Source organism: Thermobia domestica, chromosome 8, assembly GCF_964235325.1.
Source record: "Thermobia domestica chromosome 8, izTheDome1.hap1.1, whole genome shotgun sequence".
NCBI classification, from domain to species: Eukaryota; Metazoa; Arthropoda; class Insecta; order Zygentoma; family Lepismatidae; genus Thermobia; species Thermobia domestica.
Window position 1 is genome coordinate 99,326,594 of NC_137461.1, and position 25,713 is coordinate 99,352,306.

Sequence of the window (25,713 nt, forward strand, 5' to 3'; positions counted from 1 at the left end):
CTCATTATAGAATTTCATTTTTGTGTTGTTACAACATGAAGAACAGAGACAAGAAGTAATACAATTAAATATAACTTGCACAAAATTGTAGAAATCAACATTTCGGTCGCACAGTTAATGCGCTGAATGAAAAGAAGGAAACTTATAATTGTTTTCTTACAAGTTATTCATTCGTTTAATATTCTGAATTTACAACAAATAATTCAACGACACCTTTGATATTACCACGCGACACCGAAGTTGAAGAGCTCTGCTGTAGACCAAGGTGGGTTTTAAAGTATCCACTGAAAAATTTACTAAAAACGAGATTTTTTAAAGAATGAAATTTACTTCAATTATGAAGTACACGTTCTCATGTCTCATGTTAATTGTTCACCTTATTTATTTTGTTATAAAAACGTAACACTTAACATTTGTTGCGTATTTTTTACGTATAAAATGCCTAGAAATACATTCTTTTGTCGTAAAAGCAATACAAAACCTTTGCAAAGTTATATAACAGTTTTTTAATATAGTATCACACACGTATTGCTAACAGTGAAGGTGTATACAGTCATGTATTGATCATAAACATTGTCCTATTCTTTGGTCTAGCACGCCCGCCTTTGATGTACTTGATCTTGGGTTCGATTCGATTCCCACTGCTGTTTGAACGCATTAAATTGCTGCAGATTCTACTGGGATTCCACACGTCTGTGCTGGAAAGGGACACTAAACTTTAATAAAACTTTAAGAAACAAAATTTGATCAACACTCTTCGCCAGTTAAAAGCTAATAACAGAAAAAATATTCCTTAAAATTCAAGTCCTTGAACCAGGGATGGTTATTTCGTATCTGTTTTTCTTTCATTATTTACTAAGAAAAACAAAAGAAAAACATTTGTACACAATCTTATATATAAAGGTGAATGTTTGGCATTTTCTAGGTAACTGTAGGGAAGTTACCGAAGACTATTCAGATTTTTTTAAATGCTTATATCCTAAGAGAGGGATGGGGTTTCAAAATTTGCAATCTCGTTGTCAGAAGCACTTCATGTTAGACAACTCAAATTGTTTCAGTGTATTTCAGGTTGCATACTTTGCAGCATGTTACTAGCATAAATACCCGCTTTAGTACAGGAGGAATAATGTTTGTGCACAAATTTTTGAATGGAAAGAACTGAGTAGAATACCTAACAAAGAGAAACACCTTCGGCATTACTCATGTCAATTTCGGTTCAACTGACATGTGAAACGCCTTTGGCGTTGCCCTTACCAGAAAATAAGAAAACAAATAGAAGAAATAACGACAAGCAATCCCTTCGGCATTGCAACTGCCCAAAGTAAAGAATTGTTTAACGTAATTAACCATGAGTAACACATTCGTCGTTGTCGGATCAATTCCAGGACCATCTAATTTGCACGTTATCGACTAAACTTGGGACTAAATATCATTAGAACTGTCACTAATCAGTTTAGCGAACCCGAAAATGATTTTGGTCATTTTGAAGATTTTACTTTTCATGTATTTTCATCCCTTATCCCATGCCGAAGGAGGTTGCACTTAGACAGCATCGTAAATGTCACTGTTCATCTCAGCGACCCCAATTTGACACTAACATCAATCGTTTTCGATTATTTTTATATGGCACTCACTTCCCACCTCCCTAGGACTGTCTTAGCCGCACAGTATTTCCCCCCATATTGCAATTCATATGTGCAACTGAGTTACTTTTTAGAAACGAGGCTAGAGTTTCGGAAGGAATGAGGAGAGAAAATATGTGTTGAGTGTGGTTAATTCAACCGTAAATTATGAAGCTTAATCATAATGGAAGTGCTAAGGTCAGTGTAGAGGTTAAATGACTAATACTAGTAAATACGTAGGGAAATAGGCCCATGAAGTTGTTAAATAAGATAAAAGAGAATAAAGAAATAAATAAGAAGGTTATTCCCTGGTGACTAGTAGGACCAAGAATGGTTTTAAATTCCTTATGAAAAGTTAGGGTAATTTTATTTCATAGACCAAAATGGTATTGGAATAATTAATAAACCAATTACTGTTCTAAGTCAATTGTGCAATATATTTATAATTGAAGTAGAGTGATAAAAGGTTGAAAAAAGTTTGTTATCATTTTCAATTTATGGTTGTTGCTTGTTTTAAATATTAGTGATGTCTATAGTGGGGCAGGAAGTCTGAGTTAAAATATATAATGGATGCAAGTAGGAGATAACATACGAAGAATACAATGAATAATACAAGTCATTTTAGAGGTGATATTTGAGGGATTGAAAAATACTATTGAATAGCGACTTAAGCTTGACATGCTTATGTTATAGGTTATCTAATTTTTCCCATTGGGAGTAATTGTTATTTTACTAACTTTTGGTTTAAGAGATCATTGCTTACTTTCAGCCATCCAATAAAAGTTCTTGTATTATTTTTGTTATCCAGTTAATAAATACTGAATGAGGGCAGGCTTCAACAACAATTGGCATAAAGCTGTGATTTACTCCACGGATTCCTGAACATTGACCAAATAATAGGACTATGCGTCTGATATTAGCTCCTATTTGATTTAGGCGTCCTGGTCTAGGCGTCTATGGCATCTGCTTTAATTCAAAATGCTCGCATGGCCCATGAGTGAAGGACGTCTACGGCAGTAATTAGGATACGAATATCAACACTAATAGGTAATATAATACAGTTACCTACATCTAATAAACGAAATGAATTAGGATTTATTTCAATAACAGGAATTATATAAGAGCCAAATTCTGTTAAGGAGAAGTCAGAATATTCATAGCTTCAGTATCATTGGTGTCCAATTATTTTAAGGATAATTGCTGGTTGATGAATTTTATCGAGGACGTACAGGAATCGCAGGGATGGCAAAGCGATAAAGATTAATGTAATAACAGGCAGAATTGTTCAAATAGTTTCTAAGGTTTGTCTTTCTATTAAGTTGCGGTTAATGTATGTGTTTGGAAAGAGGGAGGCTAGTAAATATTCCACAAGCACTGTAATTATAGTTACAACACGTATTGTGTGATCATGAAAAATACTATTTGTTCTATTACTAGTGATGCAGCATCTTGGAGACCTAGTTGGTTTCAAACGGCCATTTCCAAGAAAGATGAATATTATCTTTTATTTGGGGCTTAGGGACAATGCACTTATCTGCCATCTTAGAAGTTTGTTAGTAAGGGAAGTTCTGCATAACTACGTTCTGCGAGTAGTAAGTTTTGAAATCATTCTAGGGATGTTGTTTGTTGGTCTGAAAAATTACTGATCGAGCACTAGCAAAGGCTTCTCATATAATAATTACTAGTCCTAAAACGGGGACGAAGGAGAGGAATGAGTCTACACTTGATACTATATTTCATGTAGCATAAGCGTCAGGAAAATCTTAGTATCGGCGAGGCATTCCTCTTAGGCCTAAGAAATGTTGAGGCAAGAATGTAATATTTAGTCCTATAAATATTACTAGGAATTGAATTTTCAATCATGTTGGATTTATTGTTGTTCCTCTAAATAGAGGGAATCAGTGGATAATTCCTCTTATGATAGCAAATACAGCTCCTATAGACAGTACAAAGTGAAAATGTACTACTACATAATAAGTGTCATGTAGGACAATATCTAGAGATGAATTTGCTAGTATAACTCCGGTAATTCCTCCTACGGTGAATAGGGAAATAAATCCTAAAGTTCGTAGAATTGGGGGTGAGTAAGTTATTTGTGCACCATGAAGGGTAGCAATTCATCTAAATACCTTGATTCCTGTTGGGACGACAATGATTATTGTAGCTACGGTAAAGTAAGCGCGAGTATCAACGTTTATAGCAACAGTGAATATATGTTGGGTCCATACGATAAATCCTAGAAATCCAATTGCTAGTATTGCATAAATTATTCCTAAGACACCGAAAGTTTCCTTCTTACCACTTTCTTGAGTTACAATATGTGAGATTATTCCAAATCCTGGGAGAATTAAAATATATACTTCAGGGTGGCCAAAGAATCAGAATAAGTGTTGATATAGAATAGGATCCCTCCTCCAGAAGGGTCAAAGAAGGAGGTATTAAGATTTCGGTCAGTTAAAAGTATTGTAATGGCTCTGCTAATAGCAGAAGCAGCACGGTAGTAATTACTACGGATCAGACGAATAATGGTATTCGTTCTAGGGTTATTCCGGGAGTTCGTATATTAATTACAGTTGTAATTAAATTTACTGTTCCGAGGATTGAAGAGACTCCCGCTAAGTGGAGGGAGAAAATACAAAGGTCAACAGAAGCTCCGGCATGGCCAATAGCTCTAGAGAGTGGAGGATACACAGTTCACCCAGTTCCTGCACCACTTTCTACAATCATTCCAGTTAAGAGGAAAGTTAATGAGAGTGGTAGTAATCAAAACCTTATGTTATTTAAGCAAGGGAATGCCATGTCAAGTGCTCCTAATATTACGGGGAGTAATCAGTTAACAAACCCACCAATTATGATTGGCATGATTATAAAGAAAATTCTAATGAAGGCGTGGGCAGTTACAATTACATTGTAGATTTGGTCGTCTCCAATTAGGCTACGAGGGCGGCGAAGTTCTGTTCTAAGGAAAAGACAGAGATGTTCCTACTATTCCCGCTCAGGCCCCAAATATTAGATATATTGTACCAATGTCTTTATGAGAAAATAATCATCGTTGCAATTAAATAGGATGGCCGAAATGTTAGGTGATAGATTGTAAACCTATTTATGGTCTAATAAGCCTCCTGTTAGGTCTTATAGTCAATATTATGATATCGGACTGCAATTCCGGAGTAGTAGTTAATATACTAAAACCTAAAAGCCTGCCTTTTATTTACGGCTTTGAAGGCCATTAGCTTTTTTAACTTAAGACTTATTTAAAGAGTGTTGATTGTTAAGGGTAGAATAATTATGCCTCTTAGTGAAATAGTAATGAATGTAGGTCTAATTGATGTTTCTTGATTTTTTCTCAGTAAGGACGTTCATGTTTGACCATGTTCACCTCTTTTCATCCCTTATCCCATGCCGAAGGGGACTGAACTTAGACAGCATCGTAAATGTCACTGTTCATCCCAGTGACCCCAATTCGACATTAATATCAATCGTTTACGATTATTTTTACATGGCACTCACTTCCCACCTTTCTAGACTGTCTTAGCCGTATAGTATCCCTCCCATATTGCAATTCATATGTGCAACTAAGCTTCTTTTTAGAAACGAGGTTACATATCGAGTTTCATCCTCGTAACATGGAACATTCATGAGATATTCTTTCATATAAATTTTGGAAACTTCTTTTCCTTTGAAGGCACCTTCTTTCCTCCTTAGAGTACGAACCAAAAAGTTCTATATAGCCTATGGTTTTCCAAAGTGTGATATTTTCGATAAAATCACTTTGAAGTATACCAAGTCAACGTTGTGGATTTTTATATTGAGAAAACAAACCAAAACATTTATTTTATATGTCCATTAAAAACAAAATAAAAAGGCTCTATTTTACACTCTTGGTCCTATTTTGACAAAATAAAAAACTGGAGTATAAGACCATGTAAATGGAAGTCTAATTTATAAACTGTGGACTATTTTTGACCCTCCCTTCTAGTTCTGTTAGGGTTAAACTAAGACAAATCGTACTGAAAGTCATCGTGGAATTAACTGACAGACAAACAAATGCACTTTATGCCAGTAGAAGACTACTAGTGCTTGCTTCAGTATAATAGTTAATTGAATATAGATTTTGAAACAAATGTCAGGTAAGTATATTTTCTCCTTTGGTTGAAAAGAAGAGAAACGACTGTAAAGAATAGAAGCAGAATATTTCAAGCAATATACTTTGTTCCCTCTCTCTGATGGAGGGTAAACTTCGTCTAAGTAAATTGAAATTCCTTTCTGGCAGCTGATTCTTTCATACTACGCTACTGCCATTCCTCAAGGTACGGGAAACAAGAAACATAGAAAAGATATAAAGAATTCTGGCAATTTTAACTGTTGTTATTAGCATTCTACTATAAACAAAACAGACAAACTGCACTCAAATCACTTTCTAGTAAATGTCATCTACAGTTTTTGTCTTTTGACTAAGCTGTGTTAGGTTTGTTTGTTTTAGTAAAAGAGAAATAAAACCATATTATTTCGCCAGTTAAAACTATTATTTGTCTGCGTTTGGTTTCTTTAATGCACTGCTTGACTTTAATGACCTCATACTAACGGATAGTACAGTGCGAGTCAGGCCTTGGCAAACATAATAACAATAATAATATAGAAGAGATATATCTAATATATATATATTGGGAACGGATTCTTAACATCAAAATAAGAAAAAAAGTTCATATGGATCTATGCTCAAAAGTGGATAGTTTCGGAGTTACAGAGTGCCGTAAACGTGAAATAAGTGAACTTTAAAAGAAGTTCATAGCTCCACTACTATGTAACCTATCTTAATAGGGTCAAGACGGTCACTGAGAAACTGGTATGGGAACTATCCAAATATCCATCTTTCAGAACCTCCGGTACTTGCACAATCATTTTAGAGACGCTGCTTGGATTACTTAATCACTCCTCACCTACCTTTCTAAAAATTGGTGTGCAAGTACAGAGCATTTTTAAACATGGTTATTTGGATGGTTCATATACCAGTTCCTGAGTGGTCTTGACCCGATTAAGATAGATCCCATAGTAGTGGAGCTATGAACTTTTAAAGTTCACTTATTTCACATTTTCGGCACCCTATAACTCCAAAACTATCAACGTTTGAGCACAGGTCTATATGAACGTTTTCTTCTTATTTTGATCTGAGGAATATCTTCCCAAAATATTGGAACATGTTTACGTAACATCCTATATACATATCAATACAGACAAAACAAGCTTGCTGAAATCATATAACTAAAAACTGAGTTTCTAGATTAAGGGGGGGAAATCGTCCTTTGTTGATATTAGCAACTCTTTGTTTCAAGTATACATTGCATTTACTTATTGTTTAACAAATTAGCATTCAAATTCAAATTAATATTAATCAAATGTTATTAACTAATCAAAATAGTAACAGGTTTATATAATACTGTACATTTCCTCTAATTCTTATTTGAAATAGCAATACGTGATTTTTTTCAGTTAGCGAAAATCTGACAAAGGTTTTCACAAGAGGATAACTCATATACGTGCTAAACAAGTCAAACTCTACCTTCATATTAAGTTTGGTTAAGATTCATGTAAGTTCTGTAAATCAAGAACAGAATTTTCTATCTTATATTTTTAGAGAAAAATAAAAAGTAGATGAAAAATCGGAAAATACGACCTATCTCGAAATTTAAGAGAACAACGAAAACCCCAAAACCTAATGCAGCATGGAATGGTAAATTCAATTTGTCTATTTATTAGTAACTGTTTGATACGTTAATAACACTGCCATTTTCTGATACTATCTAGATACTGCGTTCTTTGTCTTTCACGTGTGGATCTTTCTTCAAATTCTTTCTTCCAGTACTACTTCATAACTCTAACAATTTATGATTCACTTGTTCTTTTCGCTGTTACGCCAAAACACGTCGGATAGAATGAGCGAAACAATATTCCAAATTTCTAAGCAGGCAATGCATTATTGATGTCAAAGTAGCAAGACAAAATTATTAATATTATTACTACTACTAATAATAATATCTTAACCACAGTAAGAAATTAAAACATCATATCCGCTCTAATGTATCTCTTCTAAGCAAATAAACCTCTAGCAAAAAATTGCAGTGTCAATCTCGCGATAATCCGCAGACGAGTAGAAAAATAGATGGGTTACCAATCAGATATCATGTGCACGCTGTAATCTAATGTCATTTTACAGTATACTCTCCGAGGGAAGAGCAGACCTAGGTATAGACTATTTTCTCCAAAGTTTTGCAATAACTGCCTATTGCTTTGCTCTGTCTAAAGAGGTAGAAACGCAACACTTTAGAGGATACAAGAAGCTTGTCGGAATGTTTAAATGATTATGATAATGGTCATCACTGTTCTGTTATTGAGCCGAATTGCGCGAACACTATTTTCTTGATGTGTCTGATATTGCAGTAAATAGTCCCATATTAATGTTGGTGTTCTGGAATGAAGTAGTGATGGCATTCTAGTTTTTCCAATAAAAGTTGATAAGCGCTCCTAACAATGACCGTTGATGTCATTAATGTTGATGACTAATTCGTTCTTAACGTACTAGAGAACATTGTAGCAGCTTCTATAGTTAAAGTGTTGAGTTTGAGTACAATGTGAGGATATATGCATCTTCTGCTTGAGGATTTCGTCTGAACTCGGAGAGTCGCACGAAATGTTAACACATCGTAAGGCATTTTAGTGAACACGATAACCCCCTTTCCTTTCATTCTAGGGCAAATGTCATAATACGCTGAAACACCTATTTAATTATTTTAAACGGTATGTCCAAATATCAAATTTCGTTTCTCCAGTCTTAAGAGATTTCCAGAGATTGGTTTCATGGGAATGTTCAATTCTAGCACCAAAGCTATGTGAGACCTAGACACGGGATGTAAATCACATGAGCTCTCACATGGAAATCGAATCCGAGTCTGCATCCCTAAAGGTGCGTACGCTAACCACATAACTATAAGGGAGTCCTTAAGGAATCTCGAGATCGTAATTGCAATCTTCACAACTTTTCCTTTCCACCTCTTCTCCCGCTTCCCGCTTCTAATTCAAATATAAAACAAACGCTTAAACACCTGTTTAGTTAAAAGTTTAAATTAAAAATTTTAAACGAAAAGTCTAAATAGTGAATTTCTAGTTTCTAATCTTAAGTTATTCCGTGGTATGGACACTCTATTGTAATAATTGCCACCTTCACTCCTTTTCGCCTCCAAATGAATTTCCATAAATCCGTCCTTAGTAGAACCTCACATCACAAATATTATGTTCTGTCCAAATTTGAAGTTTCTAGCTTTAGCAGTTTTGCCAAGACGTTGATTAGTCAGTCAGTTAGCACTTCTTTTACATACAGAGATTAATTTTGCTTCATCAGAATAGTAGTGTAGTAAACATGCTTAACTTTCATTATAGAGATTCGCTCCCGTCAGAGATTAAGTGGAAGGAGGAGATGCCTTATGTCCAGTGGCACGTGTACTGTATATCATCTTTTAAAGAGTAGAAGGATTGAAGAATAATTGCACTTTATTTTTAATAGACTTTACATCTGTTAGTAAGGTAAAAATAAACATTTTCTATTAATATTGCGATTCTTGGTGCTTGTTATGATCACAAAAAATGCATACTAAAGACTGGACAATTCAGTAAAGGAGGTATTACAGAGTAACTGTAATAGTAATTAATCCAATCTAGGCAATGGATAGTAAATGGTTTGATTTGCATTTACAATTATTGCAATTGTCAATTGCAATACCATAATTGCATGTAGCCCTATGCGTACGGAATATATACGAATGTATGTATCTCGATCACCATTCCCATTTCTCTTGCATGTTACCAATAATCACATTGAATTGAACTTCTCTCTCTCTCTCTCTCTCTCTCTATTGCACCAGAAGATATCAAGCATTCTGTGGTTGTTAACTTCTGGCACTCAAAGAGCATAATTGCTACAACGAGTCCATACTCATTACATTTGCATTTGTGAGCTTAAACGCATCCTTCTCCGATTAACCTTTCAAAAGAACGTAAGCACATTAAGGAGGGAAGAATTTTATCTGAAACTTAAAAACAATGGAATAATATTTAACAACCGAAACTCCCAACATCAATATATTAAAGAAAAAACAACGAATAAATACGTTTTAAAGCAGAGATTCTCAAACTGTGGTCATTGCGGTCTGCTCTTGTGTTCTTCTTAAATTGAAAATTGATCCAAAATCAGACAGAAAAAATAAAATTTAAGTAAACTGCATATAGAGTCTCAAATATAGGCCTATCTACATTATAGTACAATTCCTCTTATCACAATGTAGTTGAAACAATCTATTTTTACTCACGTGAAGTTCTATATTTAGCGGATCGTCTCTCCTTTGTACTCACCTACGGATAAAAGAAAAATGTGCATGTAATTGTTTTCCACAAAAATAATTAAGCCAACAACAACTTAAATATACTACATATATCTTGTATAACGTTGAATTCGAATATAACGGCTCAAAGGGGTCTAAGAAATAGTGTCGTTATACCTGAGTGTTGTTGTAACCGAGATGTGCAACATTAGTATCCAACACTCAGTATGTGCAACATCCAAGCAGGGCTGGCCTTAAGCCGATTGGATCGATTGCATCAAATCGGGCCCCGCCTAGTGCCGTCTACTCTACTCTCCAGTGATGTTTTAACAGCATATTAGGGGCCAACGCAAACAAGTGTGTTGTGCTCCCTATGACTAAATTTTCCTACTAATACATGTAATTAACAAATACATTCTGCTCGCGGGGCCCCCGGCCAAGTAGCTATGTTACCGTTAAGATGATTGCTAATTTCGGTCGTCAAGTAAACTCAACAACACGTTGCAATCTATGGACTCTGCTAGGGAGGGTATGGTGGGCTCTCGCTAACAAGTAAGTAGATTGTATTAAGTTTTCGGGCATAAGCAAAATTTTCTGAATTTAATGCTGCAGTAGTTTCTTTCTTTCTTTCTTTCATTCTTTCTTTCTTTCTTTCTTTCTTTTTCTTTCTTTCTCTCTCTCTCTCTTTTTTTTTACATTTACAACTTCTGTTGTAAAAATAGATATTATGCCCGGGAAGCATTCTGCTCACCCCAATACCCCTAACACTCCCCTAAATTTCCTTACACTGACCCCTGGACGCAAGGGCGCCGATGATGGGGGGACGAGGCGGTCTGGGCCCCCCAAAGCTCATGTGGGCCCCCTCATTGTATTTGTAAATTTACAATATTTGGCATAATTTGAATGAAATTTGTCTTAATATTCTCATATATGCCTTCTGCATCTGAATGCCACCCCTCCCAAATTTACAGAGAATTCGGTGCCCTTGCCTGGATGTAAAAATATTGTTTTTGAATTTGTGTAAAAATGTATATCATTATTCTGAAAGCGTACCCTCTTTTATTTTGAACAACCCACTAAGTAAACGTTCCTGGCGTTCTTACTGATTATGTCATGTGATGCTACTGTGAATACCGAAATGGTATCAAATTATCAGCCTCATTGAGACTTCTTTGCATATCCTTTCTCTTATTATAGTTATATTAAAAATTCAAAACCAGAGGACAAACTTTGCCCTCTCCTGCGAAAAATCTTGTAGATTTTTTTTAATTAAGTCAGGAAAACTGAATGTATACTAGTACGTACTGAACAGGTGGCTGCTTATGAAGGTTTGTCTTCTAGCTCGAATAATACAATCAAAAATATGTCATCCATCTTCAATTAGTTCCTTAAGGTTTGTGATCTCATCACCATTTCATTTTGTCTGCAGTCGATGACGATTTCAAGCTGATTATGCGTTTAATAAGTAGCTACATACGTTGTTGTCACTAGCGTACATTAGGTTTTCCTGACTTGAGTTCTTTTTTAAAAAATATACAGGTGTTAAGAAATCTTTGAACCAACGAATCCATATCAATGTGCATTTCATTATATCTTACAAATATAAACTTATGGAAACACAGATTTTACCGTTGTATTTCTCATAAAATTCTAACCCAATTTGATATATTACATGATCCACTTATTATTTAAAAAAATGAGCGAGATACAAGATGTCCGACTTCAAGATGGCGGCCATGATAGCATACTCTCAAACAGATGTCTCCTTTCTCTCGATGTCGGTTAATGTGTTTTTGCTTTTCATCTCTTTACCCGTTTTACAAATAAAATGAAATTTTCAACTTGAAATACATTGCTGAGGCTTATTCTGATCAATCAGGATTATGGCCACGGCAGCCGTCTTTATGGACGGAAGAACTTTAAATTTTCCTTACGCTCGTTTCTTTCTACACTTCTCTGCCAAGTTTGGTCAAGAAACTAGATTTCGGCATCGATAGGTTTGCTTGTAAGAGAAGAAAACTACGAAACACTGGTACGGCTACAGAACCTTCTTGAAAATTTGCGAGGCACAAGGGTGAAATCTGTTTTTTTTAAAATTCATTAAATGTCTGCATTTCCATTTGAGTTATTTCTCTGAAAAATTAGCTGCTATAAGCAATGAACAAGGTAAGCGTTTTCACCAGAACATTTTGCAGATGTAAAACGTTATAAAAGGAAATAGGACCCGTCCATGATGAGAAATTACTGTTAATTCCTCCTGAAAGAGGAATCCACAACATAGGAACGGGAAAATGTTTCGAAACTGTCTTTGGCGCTAATCATTTCTCTTAATCAAGCTTATAAGTAAATATGCAGAGTGTTCCGGGGATAAACTGACAAACTTATCATATGTGTTCAATATCTCGCTAACCACTTGATCAGCAGGGAGAGCGCAATATATACAAGGTGGAATTGAACAAGACCGAAAAACTTTGGGAGGTGATTCTATAGCTAAAACCAAGGAAAAAATTCAAATAAACATAGATCGAATGCAGCGGCGTTTACAACCAGCAGCCGTGCGACCTTTCGCCGACCTCCTTCTTCTAAGTACAATATCTGCCAAACAAACATTATATATATATATATATATATATATATATATATATATATATATATATATATATATATATATATATATATATATATAATAGGGTGCCCACATGGAACTTCCCTGATTACAAATATTAATTGCATGGAGACTATTAATGCAGAGAATAAGGTTTACATCATCTTGAAGAACAACTCATTTTTTTTTCTATACGTGCACTTCTATATGGGCCCTGTTTGTAGCTCTCAGAATGTCCAGTCGATATTCAATCTCCCGCCATGTGTTGTGTAGCATGTCCGGTGAGATCGAGTTGATGGTTTCTTCAAGTTTGTGATGAAGAGCAGGAATATCACGCACAAGTCTGTCGTAGACTCTATCTTTGACATAGCCCCATAGGAAGAAATCCATGCAGGTTATGTCGGAGATGGCGGTGGCCTATAAGTGGGTCCATCGCGTCCAATTCATCGCTGTAGAAACGTTCGATTTAAAACCTTACGAACATCTAAACACCAGTGCGATAGAGCACCATCCTGTTGGAATATTACGTTTGGTTGCAAGGGAAGTAGCTGTGGAAAGGCAAAGTGTTCAAGCATGTCCAAATAAACGGGACCAATTATTGTATGCTGCATGAAGAAAAATGGTCCGATAATTTTGAAGAAAAATGGTCCCCAAAGCACACCACACATTCACTTTCTCGCTATCTCTGACACATTCACGAACAACGTATGGGGGTTCGGAACCCAAAATGCCCACATGCCTGATGTGTGGAAGGTTGCCTCATCACTGAAAATCACCTTCCCCTAGTAATCGGGATCTTCCTCGATCCGATCGAGAATCTTCATTCCAAACCTGGTTCGTTTTGTTAGGTCATTGGGCTGTAGCTGGAATGATGATGTGCCAGCTGGAGGCTTTGTTCCCAAACCCCGGCATTTTCTTGGCCTACGGTCTCGCACCTTTTAAGACCATAATTCTATCGAATTTCAAGTTTCTTTTCCTATTTCAACTACCTAAAAGATAAAATTTTGCATCCCAAGAAAACGCACATCTAAATATCGCGGAATTTCTTCATCCCCCTTTAGACCCCTTAAAAACTAAAAATATTCACTTTTGGCAACCGGAAGTACTCATTATTTTCACGGAGTCATTTAGTTTTATACCTAGGTACATGCGTATAGTTAAGATTTTGTGCACGTGTTCATTAAAGTATTCGCAACTGTGCTTGTGTATCGGTCTTTTGCTGCCCATCTTCCCTTGGAAAAGGTTCTGCAGATGCCCCTGGTTCCACTAAATTAGGTGTCGTAGAAATCGATGTTGCTATAACGAAGTTCAAGTGTATAACGGCAGCTGAGAACAGTTAGTAAAAGAAATTTCGATCGTAGCAAAGGTATAAGAAAAGCGACATGCATTGGAAAATGAAAACTTATTATCAAGAGTTGCAATAATAGTGTGTCAGTTGTAAATTCTAAATACACAGAATTTTAGTACTACTAGTGAATATAACATCGAAATTACTTATTTGATACGTAAGAGAGAAGGAGTGTATGAATAATATAGGTCAATGATTAACATTCTCAATTCAAAAATCAGGTACTCCAGTGTTCGAATCCAACAGCCGCCTATTCTGTCCGGAATTGCTCCTAATGCATTGGTCATTTCTGTCATCTTCTATTTAACTTATCTATTATGCAGGTATTTCTAGATTTGCTTTAATTGATACTCATATGCTTACGTTCCTTAACGATATTCACATATAGACAATAAATACGAGTGATTGTTTTGTTAACCTGGGATGGAAATTGCTCTTAGAGAGTTATTCTACGATTAATCCAAATGTTACTTCCAGCCATATTCACACTACATTCGCTTTCAAATGACTAACAAAATAGTTACTTGAGACGCTCTGTGGAATCCGGAAGTGGTTAAAGTTAGCCATTTCCTGTTTCAACAATCATAGACAAAGAGCAAAAATAGTAACAGATAGCAATAAGTGGTTTTCTGTAAACAGTTGGGGATCTCAAGAGAACATACCATTACAACCCGCAATGCTCTACCAAAACTAGAAGTAGTTTAAATTTACTACTACTTCCACTTTCAATGCTGATTTTCATAGAATTTCAGATCCACCGGCATGTTTCATGATTAGGCGGAGATACTGCGGATCGTATGCTTCTTCGGGCCTCCGCCACTCATAAACACTCTTGAGACTTAAAAGAAAGTGAATGTTGACATTCGCCGACTATATCACACGTTTTAATCATCAGGAATCCATGTTACTTCACCATTGGGTCGTGCTAAATCATGACGTCCCTTATCAGATGTTTCCCCCAAGCAACCCGACCTTTTATATCTATGTCCTGTGACTTGCGACGTACTCTAATTGTCGATGCAGGCTGTGGAAGCTGAAGCTTGAATTCCTGCGTTACTTGCAGCGCAGTCGCACGACGGTTCTGGCTGTCAGTCCAGTTTAATGCTCAGCTGGACCTGTGACGGAGGGTTTTCTTCCTTCCACTTCCTCTTCGCCAATATGGTTTTGCCGTGACTGTTGTAAACATGCATCACCTTGAATACTGTCCCTTGCGATACATCCAACGCACTTGACACTGTTCTCATGCTTGGACCTCTTAAGCGAACACCAATAATTTGACCTGTTTTGAAATCTCAGAGAACTCACTTTATATTATCACTGTCTGCTCATTTCACTGCACCTGCCGTTCTACTGCTCCTTGTGTAGTACGAAGTTTACCCTAACGCACCACTATAAACAGATCAGTAATGAGGTTACCGCTTGATCGTTGCCAACCCAGACGTGATTCCAACTACAGGTGTTTCTACTAAATTAATCCAGTGCATCTGACTTAATCAATTTGTTCTGAAAGTAGTAATTAACGTTCTGAAAATAATATTCACATCATAAACAACTGACCCATTAAGTAAATATACATTCGTATTAAGTCGGGAAGATATTCAATGGGTTTATGGTAACCAATCCAATGATGAGTGTCCTAAAGTTGCAAGTATGACTGTTACTAGTTGCACTACATGCACAATTTTACTGATCCTCCCCACACACAGTGCTGATAAATGGTGTTCGTCCTTTTGTGAACTCTTACGTATGGCTTCCAAGATAATTATCAATGTTCTCGTCGCTTTCGTAAGTTGGTTGATTCGATACATTTCCTATAATATTAAAGTTTGCGGTCACCTTGACCACAATGTTATGTGTAATCGCATTCCTCCGCGACCTTCCTGAAAGTGACAGAACTTGATTGTTATACTTTCTCTTGTAGTTCGTCCTTCGCCAATTCCATCGTTTCTTTGTTTAAAGTAATTAAACGGGATTATTTAATAAATTCATATGTATGGTTATTTTACATATATGGACACTGCCTTCTTTGTTTCTTTATAAGAAATGTTAGCACATAGAAATTCATGTCACAAATACCTTAAATGTTTGCAAGTGAGATAGTTTCCATGGAGGCTGCACTTAGGTGAACTTCTCAAAATAATTTCTTTTACAGATAGTGGTTGTCTTCTTTGATTATGCTTCAACTTCCTGTATCATCTCATCGTTCACTGCTGTTCAGGGTGTCTCAGACATTTTTTCAACTCAATCGGATGAATTGACATATGAAGAAATGAGAACGACTTCTGTGTTTTCAGTAGTATATCTCGACAAAGATGTAATCAAATACGTGAAAAATGCTTTCTTGATTGAGAAGAAAAAACCTCAAACTCGTAATGCTTATACATTCACATTTAAAGTGTCTGTACCATTCAGCAACAATATTATCATGGATGAATTGGCTACATTAATAAGGCAGTGGTACAGATATTGGGAAGGCATCATGCGAATTTGTCAGAGATGGGGAGTCATTTATAGATGTTTGTTGCTAACGATTTCATATCATGTCTACAACCACATATGATTTTAACTACAATATAGAGCATAGTGTTAAAATAAAGATGATTCAAACAAAACTGCTGTTTAGTTTGACGTTCTTTCATTACAAAAGACAGTCATGGCGCATCGGTAATATAAGTGTAACTTCAGGTTAATCCATCTTATATAGGCATTGGAAAGTTATTACCAATAGATTCACAAGATCTGTAAATTATTTTTCATATTATTCTAGAAAAACAATAGAAATATTTAAGGGGTATCTCATATTCATTTTATTTTCGCAATTAAAAAGATTTTTGGCGGTTCACCGAGCATTTTCCCGTTTTTCCAGTCCATCCAAGATTAGATTGATTAAAATTGAGTTAAGCGTCCCATTCTGCAACGAGGCTATATGAAACGTGGATCTACAGCTTAACGTGGGATCGGAAGCATATGAGCTCCGCCGGGAATCGAACTCACGTCTCCCACGCCTAAATCGTGTACGCTATCCACGTAGCCACGTGGGAGAACACTCCTAGAATAGAAAGTAGGTCGTACGCATATGTTTAAATTGGGGATTTCTCTTGAAGGAAAAGAAAATGGATCACTGTTCAGTATGGAAGTTTGTATTTCCAGTAACTCAAATGTTTGGAAAAATGAAAAAGATTTGTTAGAAAATAAAATGAAATGAAATTTTTAAGTGTTACGTCGCACGTTATGCCGGCTAGGCTTAAGGAGACGGTGATGATGAGAAATAAATGAAATTGGGAAATGAAGAAAGTAAGAGGAAACGGGAGAACCCCGAGAAAACGCACGCACACAGTGTTTGTCCACCACAAAACTCACTTGGCGAAAGCTGAGATCTAACCAAGAACCCCATACACCAAAGGTTGCGCCACCGCGGCCCCAAAAGATTTGTTAGAATACAATCACATGTTTACCTAACGTACAGAAAATTATACCTACAAAAAGCATCAAGATTTGGAGCTTTATGTTAACATGTTACACAAATACGAAAATGTTTCATATAAAGTGCATATATTATTCTATGATTATAGATTCAATACGTCTTTGGCAAAATTTCAACAACGTTATTTTAAATCCGAGAGAATTATCATGTGTTGACCCTTATTTTCCTTTAATGCATTGAATAGTAGAACATGATGCCATTTGTTGGGGAATAACATTTCTTCACACTCAAATTTAATTCATCTTACCTGTTATAATTAATAACAGCAATCCTGGATAGTTTGACGATCAAATTAAATTACATATCAATAAGAAAAGAGTGTAATGTAGAAATGCGTTTGCCTAATGAGGCATAGGTAATATTTACAAAGGAAAATACGGATATATATATATATATATATATATATATATATATATATATATATATTGTAGAAAGGGAATTCCTTCTTTAAAAAAAAACAAAAAAAACTGAATATCACCGTCCAAAGTTCAAGTCGTGGAGAAGAATTGAGAAGTGACAAGTAACGACCAAACGATTCAACCTGTTGAATATATTTTTCACTCTTTTATTTTCTTTCTTTTCCTTCTCCTTTGTTCAAGTCACTTCAAATTCTCATTAACGAACTTTTAAACTGATCTTAATGTTCCCCTATATCCTCAATTTTATTTTTTTTTTTTAAAAAAAAAGAAAATATTTTCTTTTGAATCATGTTTAATTCCAAATATACTCATTTATGAAAATGCAATAATAATAATAATTTAGCTTCTTCGACCACTAACAGGATAAGATTTCGCGTATTAATATTTATTGATTTAAGAGAGAAAGATGTATACACTCATACTCTATTTTTGAACGATATTTTTTAATCCTATCTTCAGTCATTCAATAACCTTCACTTCAAAGATCAATGAAGATATTAAAAGTATTAGAAAGGCTCGATAGGCTAACAATGAGAAGCGTTGGCATGAATTCAGTATCATTTGACTAATCTTCAATAACTTACTATAGATATACCACACTGACTTAACACCTAATCTTCTGTTCCAAGCGCTGCTATCGGTAAAGGAATGTTTCTCCCTTTCGCTAAGGCTCTCTTGCTTAGCAACAGCTGAACCCTTATTGGCTCAACGCGTGGGTATGTTCAGGGTGTTAGCTTTAGTTCGCATTTTTGCCACGGCTCAAGACATTTTGGCAGCACTATAGGCTACAATCCTAGAACATATAAAAGAAATAAAAGGAAAGATAGAGTAACTTTTAATCTGCAAAATACTTACGAAGTGTGAAAGTAAAAATTAAAATACTTATGCTCATCCGTTTCCATCCGAATAAATTGCAGTTGCTACTCTACACTCCGCTAATCTAGAAAACTCCTTCGTGGCTAAGCGGTTAGCATACACACCTTTGGCGTGAGGGATGGGGGTTCGATTCTCAGCGGGAGGTCATGTGAATCGGATTCCACGTTAATCAGTAGGTCTCGTCTCATAGACTCCTATAGCCTCGCTGCTGAAAGGGATGTTAAACTCTAAATCACCTCAACGCAACTCCACTAATATCAGTCATGCTCACTGTGATGGTCACTGGCATACAGCACCGTAACTTAGATTTTTTCTGGCGGTTCAAGCATTAATACGCGTATTTGGGGCCCCTAGAAAACGGTATTTTTCTAATTCTTATGCCCCTCTTTACATTTTTCTCTTACTCTTTGTGGGCCCCGGAGCCTGTAGGCCCTCCCACACGGCAAAGTCTGTGGGGCAGTTAATTACGCTCCTGGGCCCGTCCCATGCATGACCAATTAATTAAGCTGACAATATTGACAAATCTCAAAGCCTAAAAATAAATATTATTTCTAGGGTCCCTAATAGTAGACAATTTTTACTGAAATGGCCCCACGACTCATTTTTGCTTTATTTACCTTTTGTGTGTTGTTATGTTTATGTATTGTATTGAACTTGTTTGAAGCTTCATTTATAATTTAATGTTCGTATCGTATGTGGAGTAAAAATGATCTTACTCCATTTTTGCCTTAAAATGGGCCGTCCTCGAATGGCAAGGAGCTTCCCCGGGGGAGACAGTTGCCTCCTGCCCCGCTGCCCCGCCCGACAAGTTACGGCCTTGCTGGCATGAATCGTGCTCTATCATGGTTTCCATACTTCGTTGCAGCTGTACCAGGAGTTGTCCCTCTCCTGTTTTTGTGGAGGCCATTTACCGTCTAAGTCTTTGTAGAGGCCATTTACCGTCCTAACCCGATATAATGAAAGGCGCCGTTTGAGAAGTCCAACGTGGCTCGGTGGTTTCCCTGGTTCGATATCCGGTCAAGTAAATTTATGTTGAATAACATCGTGTCCGTGGGTTTTCTCAGGGTACTGCCACTTCCTTCCCAATTCTCATTACACGAAATCTTCCATCATCGTTCACTTGCCTTAACAATCCTTCTCCTTTAGCCAAAAGGGTTTAATAGTGGGACGTTAAACTAAAATATTTAATTTTCATTTTGAGAAGTTCAAAATGCACAGTAACCGATGGAATTAGCATCTGCAATTTTAACGAATAGACCTATATCTTCGAATGGAATACCATGAACACCATTTGTAACTGCTGCAACCAGCAGAAGGTCAGGTATATTTTCACTGTGTAACTGAAGTTTTGTCCTGTGAGGCTACACACTATCAGTATCACCGCCAACAAAGCTGGTATTTTGTCTGTGTAAACTAGTATAGGAAAAACAACGTAGATTTTGACCTCTTATTTCGACTTTATGAATCTTAAGATACGTTCTGTAGAAAAGCCAGTAGAAACACCATAAAATTTCATGAAACTTCTTTACATTGGCCCACAGTTAAATTCAGAAATCTGTAGGCAATGGCAAGAATTTTTCCACGGGTCAGAATTACGTAGATCAATGCTTCGCCCATCGTCACAACAAATTCCCAATAGTCTTCATTTAAGTGTCACTTGTACAGCCTACTGCTCTTGTTCTTTACCTCTGCTATACACTATTATATTGCCTTGTATGTACGATAACCTGCGGATAGTTTCCAACCTCAGTTTCTGATGGATTGTACAATTTACTGATAATTGTAGGGCCTACCACATATAATTGTTTGACCTTAACACGCCCGGGTCATGGATTCTCACAGGCTGATATATTTCAGAAGTTCTTTACCACAGAAAGGTCTTGTCAGTTTCACTGATGCCATCTTTGAGTGCGATTTCATCGCTAATGCGGATTGTGAAGCAGGCTGTTGTGCATAATATTTATTTATATTACTAACTCAGGACCGTCCTATCGCAAATCCATTATACCTATACTGTTATACTACAAGAAAAATGCTAGATTTTACATGAGAAAAAACATAACTACTCTTCCCAGAAGCATTTTTTCCTGCAGGATTTTACACATCTTTGTTCTGTTACACAACAGATGAGAGATTCGATATGTGTGTGTACATGATTGTTGGTCTGTGAAACCCAGTTTTACATGTGTTGCTGTCTACAAGTTATTCAGATAGAAACGGATCAGCCTGTGTAAGAATGATACAAGAAAGAGTTATAAAACTCGCAATATTTTCACAACTCGAATAGCAAGCATTGTTCTGAGATATTTATTTTTGTAATTCTACTTCAATTTGGAAAAGATCCCAGCTCGCGCTGTGTGGACAAACACCGTGCTCGTGGATTTTCTCGGGGTTATCGCGTTTCCTCCCACTTTCTTCATTCCACCATTTCATTCAATTCTCATAATCGTCGCCTCCTTTAGCCTAACCGGTATAACCGTAGGACGTAAAACTTAAAGATTTCATTTTCATTTATTTCATGAATGAGGCTTACAAGAAAGGTCTAAAAGGTGTAAGGAAAACAAGCCTTTGGATCAAATTCTATTACAAATAAATACAGACTTTTCAAAATTGTGTATACACTGTTAGATAATAATTCCTCAAACTTTAAGAAATGATTCCTCAGGACAAAAGCGTGAAAAAATTAAATAGTTGTATGTACTAAAAAATGTTCAAAATGCGTCGATTCCAAAGCTAACAAGTCGAATATTTGTCTGAACAATACTAAAACGAGTCATAACTCTCAAACAAAATGTCTGGTTACGATAAGATAAAGATAATGATCAATTACTTTGACAAGTAGAGTACAAGGATTCTTTCTAAGGATTCTTTGATGGTCAGTGGTTACATTACTTCTTGATCTTGGATGCCGAACGTTCATATACTTTTGTTAGCTTTCCCTCCTAACTCTTGTGCTTTCTGGTATATCTGCTGCGCCGTTGAAGTTCCGTTATTTCTTCACATATCTGCTCCATGTAAATTTCTTTGGCTTTGTCTGTTTCTCTTCTCAATTCATTATTCAGCCTTCTGTATTCATTGATGTCCGTGTTTTTTGCCCTTCTGCATTCTTCCATCTTTTTAAGCATTGCTTCAGTTATCCATGATTTTCTCGGTGCTCTTTCCATCCTGCCAATGTTATTGTGGACATATCGCCCATTGCACAGAATTTTTCTTCAGTCTCTTCTTTCACATCATCGTCGATATTTTTTAGTCGCTCTAAGTTCCATTTTTTATTTCTCCTCCCATTTTTCTTGATCGCCTTTAAACAGGTTTAAACTTCCGCCACCAGGAAATTGTGATCCGAATCAATGTCCGCTCCTGGCAGTGTCTTCACGTCCCGTACACTATTCCTGAAACGTTGCTTCCCAAGAATGTAATCGATTTGGTAGCGTTTCTTATCTCCTGGACTTCTCCACGCGTATAGCTTGGTTTTTCTTTTCTTAAACCACGTATTCATCACCATCATATCATGTTGCCTACTGAAGTCGAAACACCGTATGCGTGAGTTTCCTCGGGGTTCTCCCGTTTCTTCCCACTTTCTTAATTCCACCATTTCATTCATTCCTCATCATCACCGTCTCCTTTGTCCTAACCGGCATAACCGTGGGACGTAAAACTCAAAGATTTCATTTCATTTTTACAGAAGTCGATAAGCATTTGACCTCGTTCGTTTCTTCTACCTAGCCCAAATGGTCCCACTACCTTATTCGCAGCTCCTTCCCCTAGTACGCTGTTGAAGTTTTCCATTACTATGGCGTTGACCTTACCTCTTCCTTCCTGATGCAATATGTCACTGATCTGATCATACATTACTTCAACTTCATTATCATCACGGTCGGTTATTGGCATATATACTTGTATTATCACAATATCCACTGGTTTTGCATGTAGTTTTACAAACATCAAGCGGTCGCTGCAATATTCCACTTTGGTTACACTTCTTGCTACTTCGTTCTTCATTGCTATCGCGACACCATTCTCGGCCTTATCGCCACCCGAATAGTATATTCTGTAATTTCTCTATACTATCTCATCTTTCTCTGGCCATCTCACTTCGCTCAAGCCCACTATATCCACTTTACATTTGTCCATTTCCACTTTTAAATTTTGAAGTTTTCCCTCACGTCTTAGAGTTCATACGTTCCAGTTTCCAATGCTGAAATGAAAGTTATTGTTTTCTCGTCTGATGATTCTTCCCGGAGTAATCCCCACCCGGAGATCCGAACGGGGGACTATTTTACCTCCGGATTTTTTTTTACCTCAGGAAGAACCATCATATTTATTTATTCCCCTCCTTCGTCCCTTCTGGGAAAAAGATAATGTGGTAGTATTCCCATTTCATTTCCACATCTCCATGCCGTTGACCATCTAGTGGTTCATCCGCCTTTTAGGACAATTTCCCCTCCTAAGGACAAGAAGGTGCTCTGACACTCCACCCGCTCATCCGCCCTCCAAGAAGGCCGTTGGCACTTGGTAGAAGCTGACTCCTTACCCCAGGAATCAGTCGGTCCCCACCTACGTTAGCCGCCAAAGACGTTGCCCGCATTCTCCCACGAGGACGAGTAGAATCTTTAAATTATATATTAAACTCCAAATGCAGCTTCTGTTGAGGTTTCTCAAGATGGTAGTTTCCTGACTACCCTATTAGCGGATAGATCGTGACGCTGGAATCTGTAAGCTACAATAAACAATGTTGAGTTCGATCACGAATGTCGTTTCTTCGGATCTCCTTCCGTTCTCGATATACAGAGTACTTTAGACATCAAACTGATAGATAAATCGAATTTAGAAACGTCTTTTTTTTTTTTTTTTTTTTATGGAGTCATGTATATGAGTGTGTGTATGTATACAAACTCGCATATTTATATACACTTCTTCATAGCAGATTCCAGAATCTGAATATATTTCATGTTTAGAATGAAATGTTATTTGTAAATTTAATTTACTTCAAAGTCTTAAGTGAACACCAAACAAGTTCACTTGCAATTGATGTGTGGTGTATACATTAAGGCATGTACGAAATGGTATCAATACTTTCCAACTGTATTTCGCAACAACTCAACGATCTTCACATCATATATCTTTCTTATAACTTATCTCTAATAATAAATAAAAAAGAAAGTTAAGTTTTATGTTTGGCAACACTGGTTTATGTGCGTATTAGTCGTTGCACGTATTAGGAAAGCCATCGCGTGTTGAATTGGTCATTTATCAGCTTGGCGACCGTGATTGTAGCAATAAACTTCGGATTGGAAGTGCCGCTCTTCGGTTCCTGTGGCCAACCACATTCATCAGGATCCAAGTTGCTTCCCATATATTCAATGGTGGGGGAGGGAGGACGAAGAGGGGGATAAATTGCGTAAACGTTCCAGTTACATACCGCGTATCTTCGTTTTTCTTTCTCTGTGGAAAGGGAAAGAAATATTCGAAAGGACGGGAAATTGAAGTATACCATTTCCTCAGATTTGATTTTTGAAGTCTGCCCGGCAGAAAGATATTCAACGCAAAAGAAAAAATGTGTCACCAAATGCACTTTTACTTGTATCAAGCACTCAATTATTCTATTCGTTATTTATTCTTATTGGTCTTGTTTAAGCAGTTATGCTATTTCTTTCCTAAGAATTCCCAAGAAGACATTTGCTTCTTTCTATGATCAGTATATACTTACGTAATAAGGACATGTAATATCCGCAAGGTTCTAGAGAGATATAAATTATCCTACGAGGTGCAATCAAGTTATAGCATCTCTATTTTTCTCTCAAGACTAATAACAGATAGACACACCTGCTATTTGTTTTACAATACGTGAACACTCGTTGTCAATGCGTAACAATGTATGGCAACACCGTGTGACACATAGAACTCTAACGGCAGCGGTGAGAGTGATAACTGTTTCCGATACGAAATTCGTCGTTTTCTCCGTTTGCGTGGTGTGACACCACTTGAAATCTTATCGCCAGTTGAGTGAGATATGTGATGATGGAATCATGGATATGTCTAATATGCGTTCGTGGGTGCGACAGTTCAAACAAGGCAGAATGTCGTGTGACAACAAACCAAGGCAATCTTGGCCTCATACAAGCCTGCCTGACATGATGAACTGACAAGTAAACCTTACGTTTGAGTGAATCGAGTTGCTGACTGAGACACATATGAGAAAAAAGTATTAAATGTGGTCAGTATTTCAGTGAAGTTGTAGGTGCGAAGCTCCAGGGGTTTAGGAGATACAGCTACCAGAACATCACATGAAGTACATAATAGTCTTCATACAGTTGGAGGTAAAAGCCCTGTAAGACCTCTTCTAACGACAAAAGGTGAATAACAAATATATGGGTACATATTAGGACTAGGGGGAAGTCATATAGTAAGAGTATACCTGACGGCGGCCATCTTGAAATCCGCCATTTTGAATTAAGGTTAAGTTTTTAAAATAGGAATAGGATCATGTGATACATGATTTAGGGCCCAAATTTAATCAGATGAACAATGGTGACATTAATTTTGATTTACGTGCAATTGGTAAAAAGTTACAAGGAAATTAAATATTGTTGCAGAATATGTATTAGTCCTTTACTCCATCTTGTAAATTTTGTGTTAATGATAATAATTAAATAAAAAGCATGTTGATAAATATTAGGTCTATGGTAAGAGTTGTCTTGATGGCGGCCATGTTGAAATCCGCCATTTTGAATCAGACAAAAGTTTTAAACAAAACGCATAACAGTGACACCTTATTAATAGCAAATTTTACCATAAATCCAACGGTATAACTATTTTTGCTTTATCATTAACCAGCATTTGTTATCGCATAAACAAGTTGCTAATTTAAGGAAAAATGACCAAAGTGGAATTGAGTCATAATTGAACTTGGGTGTTTCTTCCAGAAAAGTCCTCAATTAGTACAATCAATATGTAGTTCAGAAAAGAGTGCATGACTTGCACAAACAT